This window comes from Neofelis nebulosa, chromosome 13 (assembly GCF_028018385.1).
Source record: "Neofelis nebulosa isolate mNeoNeb1 chromosome 13, mNeoNeb1.pri, whole genome shotgun sequence".
Lineage (NCBI taxonomy): Eukaryota > Metazoa > Chordata > Mammalia > Carnivora > Felidae > Neofelis > Neofelis nebulosa.
The window spans coordinates 29,089,186-29,104,278 of record NC_080794.1 but is presented as its reverse complement, the minus strand read 5'-3'; positions in this window follow the sequence as shown (position 1 = coordinate 29,104,278).

The window sequence follows — 15,093 nt, the reverse complement described above, 5'->3', positions numbered from 1 at the left end:
AGCTCTGTTTCTGATATACTAAATTTCAATATATGTATTTTTTTCTACTAAGCATAAAGCTGTGATAACAGCCAACAAGTTGGGCGGATTTCTTGTAGCTTAGCTAGAATTATGTATTATTATATTAAAAAAGCATCTTATGCAGTCTGGTAAAGTAAATGAGAGAATGGAAGAAAGCCAGTCTGAGGATGTAAAATAAATGGATTTTTAGAACAAAGCAATGCCATTTATTATTTTGTTTTATTTATTTTTTTAAGTTTATTTATTATGAGAGAGAAAGAGAGAGAGAATGAACAAGTTGGGGAGGGACAGAGAGACAGGGATGGAGAGAATCCCAAGCAGGCTCTGAGTTGTCAGCACAGAACCCAACATGGGGCTTGATCTCACAAACCATGAGATCATGACCTGAGCCAAAACCAAGAGTCAAACAGTCCATTGAATGAACTACTCAGGGGCCCAGAAAAGAAACATGTCCTGGGGCACCTGGGTGGTTCAGTCAGTTGAGAGTTCAACTTTGGCTCAGGTCATGATCTGGCAGTCTGTGAGTTCGAGCCCCATGTTGGGCTCTGTGCTGACAGCTTGGAGGCTGGAGCCTGCTTCGGATTCTGTGTCTCCCTTTCTCTCTGACCCTCCCTAATTTGTGCTCTGTCTCTCTCTGTCTCAAAAATAAATTAAAAAAAAAACATTAAAAAAGAGAAGCATGTCTTATACTTAATATTTAATGAATGAATGATTAAAGTATGTGGGTGCTTCCAGAATGTTGGAAAGTTATTTAAATCTTCATCTCTATAATTTTTAAAATGTTAATTTTCTTACTAAATTAGATTTATTAAAATGATTTCCTGGCCTTCTTTCAGAGTTGTGGCACCTGGTGTTTGTTTTCCTGGAAAGCACATTATGACATATGGTGGAGTAATTAATAACAGCATGAATTCTGGAGTCAAATAGAGTTCATATCACAGTTCTACCACTTACTCATTTGAAATAGTGGGCATGTTAGCTTGACCTAACTTCCCTCATCTGAAAATGGAAGTAATAATAGTTCCTACTTTATAGACGTGTTATGAGGATTAAATGTGACAGATAATATTGGTTAATAATAGATAATTTTTTTAAAAGGCTGCTGGTGTTTTGATCGTGTTTGTGTTTAATTTACACATCAATTGTGGCAAAATTACCTGAATGATGCTGAGACTTCTGATCTATGAACAAGGTATATCCCTCTATTTATTTGTCTTCTTTAATTTCTCTCAGCAATGTTTTGTAGTTTTTAATGTGCATGATTGATTTTTGAATGTTAAACCATCCTTGCTTTCCTAGGATAAATTCCACTTGTTTTTGTGTGGTTTTGGCATCAGTGTAATATTAGTCTTACAGAATGAGTTAAGAAGTATTCTCTCATCTTCAATTTTCTGTAAGAGTTTATGTAAACTTTATAATTTCTTTTTTAAATGTTTGATAGAATTCACTAGTGAGGCTACCTGGGCCTGAAGTTTGTTTGTTTGTTTGTTTGTTTGTTTGTTGGAAAAGTTTAATCTACAAATTTAATTTTTAAATAGTTTTAAGGATGTTCTGATTATTTTTCTTGAGTAAGTTATGATAGTTTGCATCTCTCAAGGAATTTGTGCATTTTATCTAAGTTGTTGAATTTGTAGGCATTAAGTTGTTCAAGCTATTCCCTTACTATCTTTTTAATATGTAAAGTCTGTAGTGATGTCACTTCTCTCATTTCTGACATTGATACTTTGTAACTTCTTTTTTTTTTTCCTTATCGGTCAGGAAGGAGATTTATAAATTTTATTGATTTTTCTCAAAGAATGAGCTTTCATTTTGTTGTTGTTTTCTACTTCACTTATTTCTGTTATTATTTTATTTTTCTGTTTAATTTAAGTTTGATTTATTGTTTTTTCTAGCTCTTTAATGTGAAAGCTTGTCATTGATTTAAGACCTTTTAAATTTTCTAACTTAGGCATTTTTTGCAATATATTTCCTCCTAAGTACTTTTTTAGCAGTAGTCTACAAATTTTGTTGTGTTTTTCATTTGAGTATAATTGAAATTATGTTATATTTTTCCTTTTGATTTTTTCTTTGACTCATGAGATATTTGAATTGAGTATATTTTAGTTTTCAAATATTTGAAGATTTCCCAGAGAGCTTTCTATTATTAATTTTGGATGTAATTCCATTATGGTCAGAGAATATACTTTGTATACTTGAATCCTTTAAAATGTATTGAGACCTGTTTTATGGTCCAAATATCATGTATCTTGGTAAATGTTCCATATGCACTTGAAAAACCTGTGTGTTCCTCAGTGTTATGGAGATTTCTATAAATGTCAATTATGTCATGTTGGTTCAGAGTGTTGTCAAGTCTTGTATATCAGAGGTCTAGAGGTCCATAAACTTTCTCTCTAAAGGGTCAGATAGTAAATATTTTCATTTTTGTGAGACGTACATTCCCTGTCGCAACTCTTGAAATCTGGAGTTTTATCAGGAAAATACATAAATGGGAGTTGCTATATTTGACCCACCATGAAATGGATTTTGTCCAAAGACTCATTTGCTGATGCCTGTTTTATATCCTTATAGATTTTCACTCTATTTGTTCTGTCAATTATTGAATTATGAGCATTGTAGTCCCCGGCTATAACTGTAGATTTCTCCTTTAAGTTCTATCAGCTTTTGTTTCATATAATTTGAAACTCTGTTATTAGATACATAAATATTTAGGATTGTTATATCCTCTTAATGAATTGATCCCTTTATAATTAGGAAAGTCCTTTTTTATTCCTGGTAATCTTCTTTAATCTGAAATCTACTTTTTCTATTATTAAGATAGTCACTCCAGCTTTCTTTTGATTAGTATAAGCATGGTATATTTTTTCCCACACTTTCTCAGAGCATCTGTTCTCAGTTCAGTCTGGTTTCCTCTGCTCCTAGGAGGTGAGCCACCTGTGTCTGCCTGGGGTTGTCCAGTTCTACCAGTGCCTGGTTGGATAAGTCTGATTTACTTAGATGAATTAAGAAACCATTATGGCTGCCCATTTAATTCACACTTCCCAGACTAGCTTTAATTTGTAAAACAAACAAACAAAAAAACAAAAAAAACAAAAAAACCTCCCCAGACTCCAGTCTATATTTCTATCCATTCCAAATTTGGGAGAACAAGAGAGAAGTGTTTTTAATTCGATTGCTCAAAGTCCTACAGAGTGTGGTGTGGAGAAAGGGATATTGCCTGGAACCAGCTTTTCTTGTCTCATAAAGTGCTGACCCTGAACACTGTGTTGGCACCACAGATTGTTTAGCAAGAAGCAGAACATCTTAATGCTGCCCATTTGGGTGTAGCAAAAATTGTAAAATACTGCTTTCTATTAAGAAGTAATATTTACAAGGGGTGCCTGGGTGGCTCAGTTGGCTAAGCATCCTACTTTGGTTTGGGTCATGATCTTGCTGTTTCCGAGTCCAAGCCCTGCATTGGGCTCTGTGCTGACAGCTCAGAGCCTGGAGCCTATTTCAGATTCTGTGTGTCTTTTGCTCTCCCTGCCCCTCCCCCAATCATGTCCATGCTCTCTCTCTCTCTCTCTCTCTCTCTCTCTCAAAAATTAATGAACATTTAAAAAATTAAAAAGAAGTAATTTTTACAAATATTTTGTTTATCGAGTAAGACAAGCAGCATTTCCCTATCCCCGCATTATACTCTGTCACTGTCTTACTCCTGTCTCTGACTGTCACCACACTCAAGACCCAGTGATCCAGGAAGGATGGGAGGAACAATAACAGCACAGGAAAGAGGTTAACCTGAGGAATGGGGTGGAAAAGGGTGGGGTTCATCTTCCCTGGTAAGAAGAAACACCAGAGAGTTTAATGTTTTTTGTAGTCATGTTAAAATGAAGAATCCTTTAAACCAAAAGCCAAAACAACTCTGTCAGATTTGTCACATGTCTTCAAGTGTAAGCTGGCTAGACCACCTTCCTCATATCAAGGTCAGCTTCTATCACTTGGCTCCAAAGTCATATCTTGAAGCCTAGTGATCATGCACATTTGACATTTCCTTGGAATGATTCTAAAAACTATTTTGGGACAGAAAAGATCAAATGTCCAAAGATAATGACAAGGCTCTGAACCTTCTGGAAAGCACTGGTATCACCAACTCAGTTCTCTCTCCATGACCTGTTCCCTGAAAAGCAACCATAACTTACACCTTACTTATTTATAAAGGACTTATTGAGGTCCATTTCTTCACACACCTCTGTGGAATTTCTAAGAATTTGTGCAACTTGTAAAATTATAAGAATTCTCATCTGAGTGCTTCACCTCAGCCTCATCATATAAGTGGCCATTCTATGTTTTGTGTTTCTACTTCTTGAAGATTATTTAAATATCTAGCTGTGTAGAGATTCAAATACCTCTTAATGAGGCAATCTGTAAGAACTTCTAAGCAGAGACTTTGGTTCAGTGTTAACTACTTTTCAGTTGTAGATGAAGTGAAAGATTCACAAATGACTGGCTCCATGGAAGATGTCAGCTTTAAGTTCCCTAAAAAGAAAAGTCCCCCAAGCTTGTCCAAGGCCAAGTGCATCCCACACCTTTATAGTTGAGGGATCTCAACCTGCTCAATATGCTTAAAGGGAAAATAGTGAAATATGAGTTGACAAGAGGAGAAGAATATCCACAAAGAGGGAAGGAGCACAGAGAGAAATCAGTCAGCCTCAGAGGAAAAACAGTGCTGGGTGTCACACCATGTAAATGTTAACTAGCTCTTCCTCTGACATTATGAATCTGATAGGATTTGGAGAGTCAGTAGGGCAAAATGGACAGAAAATTTATTCTAGCTTAACATTCTTCTTTCTCCATATGGCAAGTGGCTTATTATCAAAGTTTATTTCTCCTCAAACATAGTTTCTACATGGCCAATTGGTTTTTGTTGCCCCTTGGTCCCAGCCTGACTCTTACCCTTATCCTGCTACTTGGCACTTAAGGACCAAAGGAAAAATGAAGGCCCCAGTAAATAATAGTGAGTCAATTCTAGTAAGGCAGTTCAAAGATGGGTCTTGTGAAAATGTGTCCATAGAGGATTCATTTTTATATGAGAAAAGTATCACACATAGGATAGGAGTTGGCTACTTGTGTTTTCCAAAGACAAATAGCATAATGGGGCTATTAAAAGACAATACTGAGCTCAAACCCTTATTGAGGTCAGGGTCGGGAGGTGAGACATTTGTAAAGAGCAGGAGGAAGATCATACTGTTTAAGACTGCTCCTTCTCTCCTTTCAGAGCTGTAAGTTGGTGCTCTTTGCTGAGGGCAGTGTGTGTGTGGGGGGGGGGGGGGGTAAGGTGGGGTGTTTGCAGATAGTTTCAGGGGGCTAGGGAGTTTCCAATGGAGAGAAGCACAAAAAGCTGCTTAGAGCCATCCAGGGAAGAGACATGATGAGATACTTGAGGATCTCTGCTTTTTGTTGTAGTGCATCCTCAATGAGAGAGCTGACAGGGACTTAGGACAAAAATCCAAATCAGGAATCAAGTGTGTAGATTTGACTCAACGTTTGGCCGTATCAGATCTCTTAGGAATGAGATATCTATATCTATATGTATTATTTATTTATGATTTATTAATTATTGTGTTTAATTATATATAATTAATTTAATTATTTATTTAAATTAAATATATATATTTAATGAAAGGGAATCTATCCTATATAATTAGGAGTTGGAACACCAATAGATGAGAACCCGCAGGATAAAGGAACTCTAAAACTAGTCCTAAATCTAAATTCCCTTTCTTCCACCCCCGCTGAGACTCAGCCCCAGATAAATAGCAAGGTGCAAAGGTGTTGACTCTAGGCAGTTAACAAGTCCACTAGTGTTTCTACATTACTCACTCTTAGTCACCAGGCATTCACTAAGCATCCACTGTGAGCATGAACAAGACTATGGGCTGTTAGTTTGTGTCATTCTCTGATGTGCCTGCCCTCTTCAACTGCTCCTGTTTCCAAAATCTATGTCATGTTCTTGTAGCTCCTGACAATGCAACTGGGTTGGGTACTAACAAAGAAGGCCAGAATGAGCTCAAGGGTATTGCATTATTGCTAGAAGAGTGTTCCCATTAATAAAAGCAGGCATTGTGTAATGTCATTCACATATTACTGTACAAGAGATGATGCAATGTAATACTGGCCCTCGATTCACCCGGAGCTTAATGGGAGAAATGAGACTGGTCATTTCAAATCCTTGCATTTTTACCACTGAAAATCATAAAATATTAGAGCTGGAAGGGACTTTAGAGAATATCTCACCCAACCTCCGTTGTTTTACCAATGGGGAGTCTGAGGCTTATGTTATTCTTCATTGAATCTACCAACTGGAATCTGTCCAAAGTGCCTGTTTCCACTCACAACTGCAATGTTTGAAAACAGATTGGGTCCTGTGCCATCTGCTACTACCCTTAGTAGATTGGAAGACTAAGAATCTAGAATAGTTCCAAGGTGTCTAATGCACTTCATCTACATTATAGTATGCTTGTTCCAGAAATTCTCTCCCTGAGGGTAGAGTAATGTGGGATAAAGGTAGGGAATATAAAAATAATTCTTGTTTTCTTATAATTTCATCTGATTCATCATTGCATCAAGGTGAGCCTTCTAATCTCAGATCTTAGATCTCTAGGGCATGGGCTCAGCCTTCCTTGTTTGATACAGAACTATGAAGGCTGTCCAGCTTTGGTAGCAATCTCAAAGGCATGTTTGTGTTGGATGATATGAAAAATGACATAGTCTTCATTGGAGCTTGCACCTGTGTGTTTGTCTACCTTCTGCCACATCTCCTTAATAGGGGAGGCAGGTAGGGAGAGTCTACCATTTAAAAGGAGTTCAGGCTACATAGTCTATACAGCATCAAGATGTGGATGATGTAGTTCTCAAGTCATCTTTTGCCTGAATTATTTGTGTAATTGTGAGATGCATTACAAGAAGCTTCCCTAAGAATTATTCTTGGCTTTGGCAGGCTTAGTTCAATGGAAACATGTTTTGCTTTGTGTAAATGGGCCTAACAGAAATGTCATGGACAACATCATTTTTCTCTAGAAAAGTTTTCAACTAAAGAGTACTGTAAATATCATGGGCACACAGAATCAAATGAATCTATTGGCCCGGGATTGGCCATCATTTGCTTGTAAGTGACTTGTAGCCAAAGACATATTTGCCTAGGATCAAGATGCTTAGAAGAACCTTCTGAGAATGCCACAAGGCAGTCTGGAAATTAGCAGAGCTTGCTTCTGTTTTTGAGAAGGCACTCTTATGTTTACATAATACAAAGCTTTGGAAATAGAAAACCCTGGCCAGAAAGTTAGAGGCCAAGAGAAGAAATAGAAATTAAATGAAATGCTTCCTCTTGCCTCCCCCTCAGTTCTGTAAAAATAGACACAGACTTCCTTTTTTCCACTCACACAGGGAAGAGCACTACAGTTTGAACTGAGTTGTGAGATTGAGGCAAGCTGAGTGTTGACAGCTCTGAGTTATGGTCTCCCTAAGTTTAAACCCCATCCCCAGGAGGGTCTTTGGATCGGGAAATATCGTGCCTTCCTATGCCATGGATCAGTGTAGGAGGCACTCGACTTTATACTGGAACATAATTTTTTGCAAGCCACAGAAATTTAGCTAGACTCTTCTCACCAGAAGTTGGATGTTGAGACTCATCTCTGCCATTTACTACAGAGAGAATAAAGAGTATCAGGATGGTCTTTTGAAGGAGCTATGGATTCAAGAGAGAATATGGAGTTTTATTTCATTCATTCATTTACTTAATAAATATTTATTTGTTTATTTATTTGCCTCTCCTGATCTGTATAACTTGCTATGTTTGTGGAGAATAGAATATGAAATGACCAAGTCTTGGCACTTCATGATCTTTCATGTTAGTTGGAAAGAGAAGATAGACCCACAAATAATTATAATAAAAAGTGGAATGTAACAAGCTCCTGTAGAAAGATAGGAATGAATAGTTAGAGGAATTCAGAGTTGAGAAAGATCTGGCTGAGCTGGAGAGAACAGAGAAGGCTTCGTGGTGGAGAAGAAAGCAGGCATGGTGAAGAGAAGCATGCCAGGTGGTGAACATTACGTGAAAAGACATTAAGACCAAAAAGCATGGAAGTATGTTTGGATAATAGTGAGTCCTCCAGCTGGAGGCAATGTAGAGTGAGATGAGAGTAATAGGAGCTAAGGCTGAATGGAAGCTTTTAAATGCCAGGCAAAAAACCTGGACTGCAAGGCAGGAGAGCAATGAAGAGCCACTGCAGAAACAACCACGCTGTAGAAAAATTTATCTGGCAGTTGTGTTTAGGAGTGAAAGACAGGAAGGAGGAGGAGATTTAGGAAGCTATTACAATAGTCCAGACCACAGAAAATGAAAACCTGAATGGGGGACAGGGAGAGAGAGAGAGAGAGAGAGAGAGAGAGAAGCAAGTAAGAATGAAATGAGAAGGCAGATATAGGAGACACTGTGGGATAAAATGGTAACTGATTAGATGTGGGGCAGTTAAAGCAGAACACACAGTCAATGATAGCTTTGAGGATTTTCAGCTTGGTTGCAATTCCTTCTGGGTTATGATCAAACCATTTCTATTTAGGGAGGAGGGCTTAAGAGAAAATAGATTGCCACAAAGTATATGTTGAAGGCTAATACCTGGTAGAAATAACGATCTCTGAAGAAAGAATTCAGTAATACCTGAGAAACAGCCTCAAAGAATGTATTGAGGACTATACTATAGAGGGACTTTCTTGAGGGTGATGGACACAGAGGAATTACAAGGCAGAAGACCAGCCTTCAGAGAACTTAAAGTAGGGAGGCAAGAATAACCCAAAGAAATAACAGCCCAATCATGTAGTGCAGGCTGTGAATTATACAGACATTTAGAAGGGAAGGAGAGCAACGAAGGGGTGAAGCTTCTTGGAGGAAATGGAACATGAGGTATTATTATGGTTGGGATTTGGAAGAGTGGAAGAGAGCTAGGCAGGAGAGCAACACAAACAAAGGCAGAATTTTAGGAAGGAACTGTCATGTTTATAAGGAAGTGAAGAGACAAAAGTGGACATCTCTTTTCCCAGAGTTTAGAAAAGTTCCCAAAGTTCGTTGTCTGGGAGATATGAGAGGTGCACAAGAAAAGAGGCATCAGCTCAGTGTACTACTCATATCAATGGTGAACTATATTTGCATAGTTATAATGTGGACACTGACCATTGGCTATTAACCAAATGATGTTATAACATTGCTATTTTGGGGTGATGGGAGAAGGAAAGGTGGATGTGTGTATATAAAATAGCAAAGTTCCAATCTTCTTTGGCAGGAAACCAATAAATAATGCTTAACATTAATAAATCAAGAAAAAGCATTACAAGCACATTGCTTACCAATATAGCAGTGCCTAGAAAGCAAGAGCTCAATGGGTTGAGGGTGGGAGCAAAAGGACAGTGCTGAAGTGGGTTGGAGGACTGCTAATTGTAATTCTACTATGTGAATTTAAGAACTATGCAAGTACAGTGTTATAGTTTTCAACAAAAAGAAAAATAAAAGTCTAATCGCCTGATACTTGTTCAGGGAAACAGTCCAGTGGGTCATGATTTGAGTGACTAAGTAAGACAGAACACTTGGATCCATTTTGCTGCCTTTGATGGGGATCCCAGAGTGGTTTTCTGGGAGTTTATGAGGTTGTTTCTCAGTCAGGCTGGCTCCCTACATCCTCCTTTCTCACCTCCCTGCTGGCCCCCAAACTCAGCCTGCTCATGTTCCTTTCCTGTGAACACTGCCCTAGCCTTCCATATGGGGCTCTTCCCTCCACTTGGTCCAGGGGAGCATGGGAAGCAGTCTTTCTAGCTCCTTGCCTTGTTGACAACCCTGAGGAAAGAAGCTCCAAAACTCTTTACAAGGAAACAGCAAGGTGCTAATTAAAAATGATAAATGTGAGAAAATGATAAAGTTAAATCCATCTTGGAGAGTTCTTAATTTTATGGTCTGGGCCTTGAGTTTCTAATTCTCTTGTCAGCTCCCAATTCTCTGGCCTGAATTTGCTCAATTTTCATTCTAGAAGGTCCATCACCTCAGGGAAAAAAGAAGATCCTGAACAGAGCTGTTAAAATGTCACAAGCAGATCATTTGCCTTTCCTGGAATCCCGGAACTCAGGGGAAACTATTTAAGCGAGCACTAGTTCTATAAAAGAATGGCTCTCTCTCCAGACAGAGCAATCACCAGAGATCTTGATTTATTTTGCACATACCCTCCTCCAGTTTCTTTCTTCCCCTCTACTCATTGCCCTCCAAAAAAGAGAAAGAAAGGACTTCAACCTCTCCATATCTGGGAGAGGACAATAACAAAGGTCCACCAAAACAGTAGAGTTGGAAATTCATATCCGGCTCTGTACCTTTTTTGGGGAATTTCCAAATAATTATTCATTTTGGAGATTTCCAAGTAATTATTGATTTTGGAGATTTCCAGTCTAAAGCATACAGTCCAGTCAGAGCTGGATTATAAGTGCAGGGACGATATCTGTGAAAGACATTCTAGCATGTCCTGGTCCTCATCATTCCCCAGCAGCCCTTTCCTCTAACAAGTCCTTGCTGTCAATACCAAGTTTCTGCTGAGAAAAGCAAAAGATCTTCTTTTCCTTTCTTCTCTCCCTCTTCCTTCTGTTTGCATCAACACAGCTCCATGCTTAGAGTTTACAAAGGACCTTTGTCTCAATGGGAGCCCTCAGAAATGGGACCTCTGATTGGCTGGCATGTTACTGGTGAGAGCCCCAGGCCAAATTTCTTTATCTGGCTTTTTCATAGCCAACAATCAGTGATAAATGGGACATAACTATTCAGTAATAACTAATAAAAGCCCACACTTCTTTCTCAGTCTTTGGGAACCCCCATTTCTGAATGCCATCCACTTTCATCTCAGAGAGATGCCAAGAGTTTAAGAACCAAGCTGGTATTAGAAGCCGGGTCTTACCCAGGGGTGTTTTTCTGGTTCTCATGTGGCACCCTGTGTCTCTTCTCACCCATATGTGAGGTTTCATGAAATTAAGACAGAGTTTTCTCATCTGCCCCCAGATGACAAGCATTTTTGCTTTGTTCTGTTTTCTGGTTCTTCAGCAGAGTGAGTGAAGGAAGTAGTGCCAAGGGTCCCAGTAGAACAGTCAGTTGTCAGAGGCCTGTACCTTGCAAAGGTATGTACTGAATGTGTAGGGAAGGGAGTAGCAGAAGGAATGAGGTGTCCTGGCTAGTTAGGCAGACTCTTCCTTGTTGTGTCTTTCTTATCTTCTGAGACTGGTTCTAGCAGTGCCCAGGGCAGAACAGTGTGAGCAGAGCAACAACAGAGTCATGTCCAGAAATATCCTTATTGATTTCTGGCTGCCACATATCCACTCACTGGACATGCAAATGGAGGGAGACTCAGGATGAAGCTTCGAAGGCTGGAGTGAACTGCAGCCTGGGCCCTGGCCACCTGCAGCTTCACTCTGCTGGAAAGACCACCATAGAGGAACCAAGAAAGAGAGAATTGTGCCAGCAGACCTTCTTCTGAAATATCTGCAGGTCATTGGGTACCTCTCTGGTTTTCTCCCTGGACCGTTCAATAGGGTAGGCCTTTTCAGGCCGGGCTGATACTTGCTCAGTGTGTCTGATCTGGGATAATTTAATGATGACTCAAGTTCATTTTGACCTCTGAGTCTGTCTCCCCAAGAAGAGAGAAACAATTCACATATGATATTTTTTCAATATGGTGTTTTCCTAGTCCTGGCTGATTATCAGATGGTGTCTCTCTTTTCTGACCACCTTGAGACCCCTTCAGTATGGGGGCCTGTAAGATGCTGGTTTTGGATGAACTTTATTAATTGGGATCTTGTGGGAACATTCCAAATTCTCTTTTTCTCCCTCACCAGAGTGAAATGCATACACCTTTGGATTGCATCTTTTCCCCTGTCTCAGCTCAGATTCCTAGGGGTTGGTATTCTTGTTTGGGAGAAGCTTTCTGCTTCCTTAAAGGAAGTTCTTGAACACTTCCCTGCATTCTTGAAGAGACGAGCCCAAGTTAATCCCCTCTGAATCATTGCAGGTTTGTCTTCCTGCAGTTGTTATCAACTGCAAATATCTTAGATATCTTAGTCTAGAAGATTTTTGATTTCCAGGAAGAGGTTTACATAGCCCAGAGAACAGTTGTCTTTTCCACAATCTCTTATTTGAGGACTCAGAAGCTCTTGGCTACCAGTCATAGAACTTTATTCCAAAGATAGTGTAAGTCTGTCTACAGTGCTGAGGCATATGGGCCTGAGCTTCCCTCTGAGTTACTCTGGGCTAAATGTCATCAGGCACCCATGGCCTCTTCCACATCTGAGCATCTAGTCTATCCCTTCTGCATGAGGAATCTTTTGCCTTCAGCTTGTTTTTCTGATAAGCAATGACAGTATCCCCAGTGACTCAATAGAGAGAAGAGGGGCAAATGCCCTCAGCTTTCCATACATTGAGGGAAGTTTGGGGTGATAGTTGGTTTTTCTTATGGACCTTTGGTGTTTGCCTCTGTTAATCTTGTATCTTTGCCATCTCTATTCCCCCTTTCTATCTCTAGCAGAGTTCCTGAAAGACTGACACTTGACTCTTTACAGGTAGGTAATTTTGACAAATGTTGCCTGCACATTACTTTTGTGAAATAAATTAGCACAATGAATGACTGGCATATTCCAGACCCTAAATTAATTCATGTTCTTTCCTCCTCCCACTTCTTCTTTTTATTCTTCTTTAAAAAACAAAAACAATTCAATTCCCTTGGGGACAAGGAAGAGTATGGGAAAATGTCCCATTCCAGCAATCTCTTAGTGCTTACTTGAAGGCCGAGCTACCCCGTAGTTAGAATGAAAGCTGCAGATTCATGACTAATACTGCTTAGTTAGTAGTTGCATATCGAAAAGAACTGCTTGGTGCTCAAACGCTGGCATGGTGCTTACAGCTCCACGAACTTGGGAAAATTATTTACCTTCTCAGAACCTCAGCTTTTTCATCATTAAATGGAGAATAAGAAATGGCTTCATAAAATTGAGGGTAATTTATATAAAATCTATAGCACAAAGCCTGGGACATCACAAGTACTTGATCTGTAGTGCCTAGGTCAAGTGGATGGTTCTCTGAGGGAATTTAAAAAATCTTGAATGTTCTTCCCCTATCTGTCCCTCTAACATGCTTCTAACCTGGATTCACAGTGAGCTGATGTATTCTGAAGGAATACAGAGCCATTCTGAAATTAGCTCTGCAAAACTTTTTTTAAATATTTTTTTCAATTTTAATAGTATATAAACCAATGCAATAATATATTCACATTTCCAAAACACAGCACGGTAAACATTTGATTTTATATTTGTAAGATTGTGCCACAAAAAAATAGCATCCCATTATCTTGTATTTTGAAAGTAAAAATAATTAACATTATTGTGGTATAATTTCCATAAAAAGTACATAGATTTTAGGTGTACACTTTGATGAAGGGTAAAAACAGCTATAACCTTGGAACTATCATCTTAATTATTATTTTTTTTAATATAATTTAATTTTTAATTTTTTAAAATTTACATCCAAATTAGCATATAGTGCAACAATGATTTCAGGAGGAGATTCTTTAGTGCCCCTTACCCATTTAGCCCATCCCCCCTCCCACACCCCCTCCGGTAACTCTCTGTTTGTTCTCCATACTTATGCGTCTCTTATGTTTTGTCCCCCTCCCTGTTTTTATATTATTTTTGTTTCCCTTCCCTTATGTTCATCTGTTTTGTCTCTTAAAAGTCCTCATATGAGTGAAGGCATATGATTTTTGTCTTTCTCTGACTAATTTCACTTAGCATAACACCCTCCAGTTCCATCCACATAGTTGCAAATGGTAAGATTTCATTCTTTTTGACTGCTGAGTAATACTCCACTGTGTATGTATGTCTGTGTGTGTGTATATATATATATATATATATATATATATACCACATCTTTGATGGACATTTGGGCTCTTTCCATACTTTGGCTATTGTTGATAGTGCTGCTATAAACATAGGTGTGCATGTGTCCCTTCGAACCAGCACACTTGTATCCCATGGATAAATGCCTAGTAGTGCAATTTCTGGGTCCTAGGGTAGTTCTATTTTTAGTTTTTTGAGGAACCTCTGTACTGTTTTCCAGAGTGGCTGCACCAGCTTGCATTCCCAAGCTCTGCAAAACTTTTACAGAGAAATAGTTTCCAGTCATTTTCAAAGTTCCAGGATGTGTGTGTGTGTGTGTGTGTGTGTGTGTGTGTGCATGCATGTGTGCCACTGGAGATAAATTTCTAATTTCTAAAAAGTTCTTTATACATCCTTTTGGCTTAATAACATGCATCACAAAGAATTTTTTCAGATGCTCCTTCTACAAAGTCTTTCCAAAACCTGTTGAGCTTTGGGAACCTTGGGAAAGATGCCTTTTTTTCATTAATATTTCCCAGTTACTTTTGTGGCTCTGTTCCTCTACTAGACTGTAAGTACCTTGAGGGCAGTGTCTTTCTCTGTTTAGCGTCCTCCATGAGACCTAGCAGGGTCTTGCATGAAAGAAGATAGCAGACCAGTGTCAGGCTTAAGAGCTTGGACTTGGCAGTCAGGTCTGTGTTACATCCAGTCTCTACTTTCTGACCCTTTGGGCAGCCTTAAGTTAAATAGGAATATTCGGGTTGTTATAAGCATTGCATGAGGTAATCTAAATCAGTGGGTTCAGTTCCTAGAATGTAATGAGAAATAAATGATATTCTAGCTATGTATTATCACTATTATTCATGTGTTAAATATATGTTCTTTTGGATAAATGGACAGATGGACAGAAGCATGGAGGGATGTCATTCTCTATAGCTGCAGGAAGTAGCCATTGCAATAATCTACAGAAGTATTTCCCCACTTCTGGTCTGATAGGTTTCTTTTTTTTTTTAATGTTTTATTTATTTTTAAGACAGAGAGAGACAGAGCATGAGTGGGGATGGGGCAGAAAGAAAGAGGGAGACACAGAATCTGAAGCAGGCTCCAGGCTCTGAGCTGTCAGCACAGAGCCTGTTGCAGGGCTCGAAC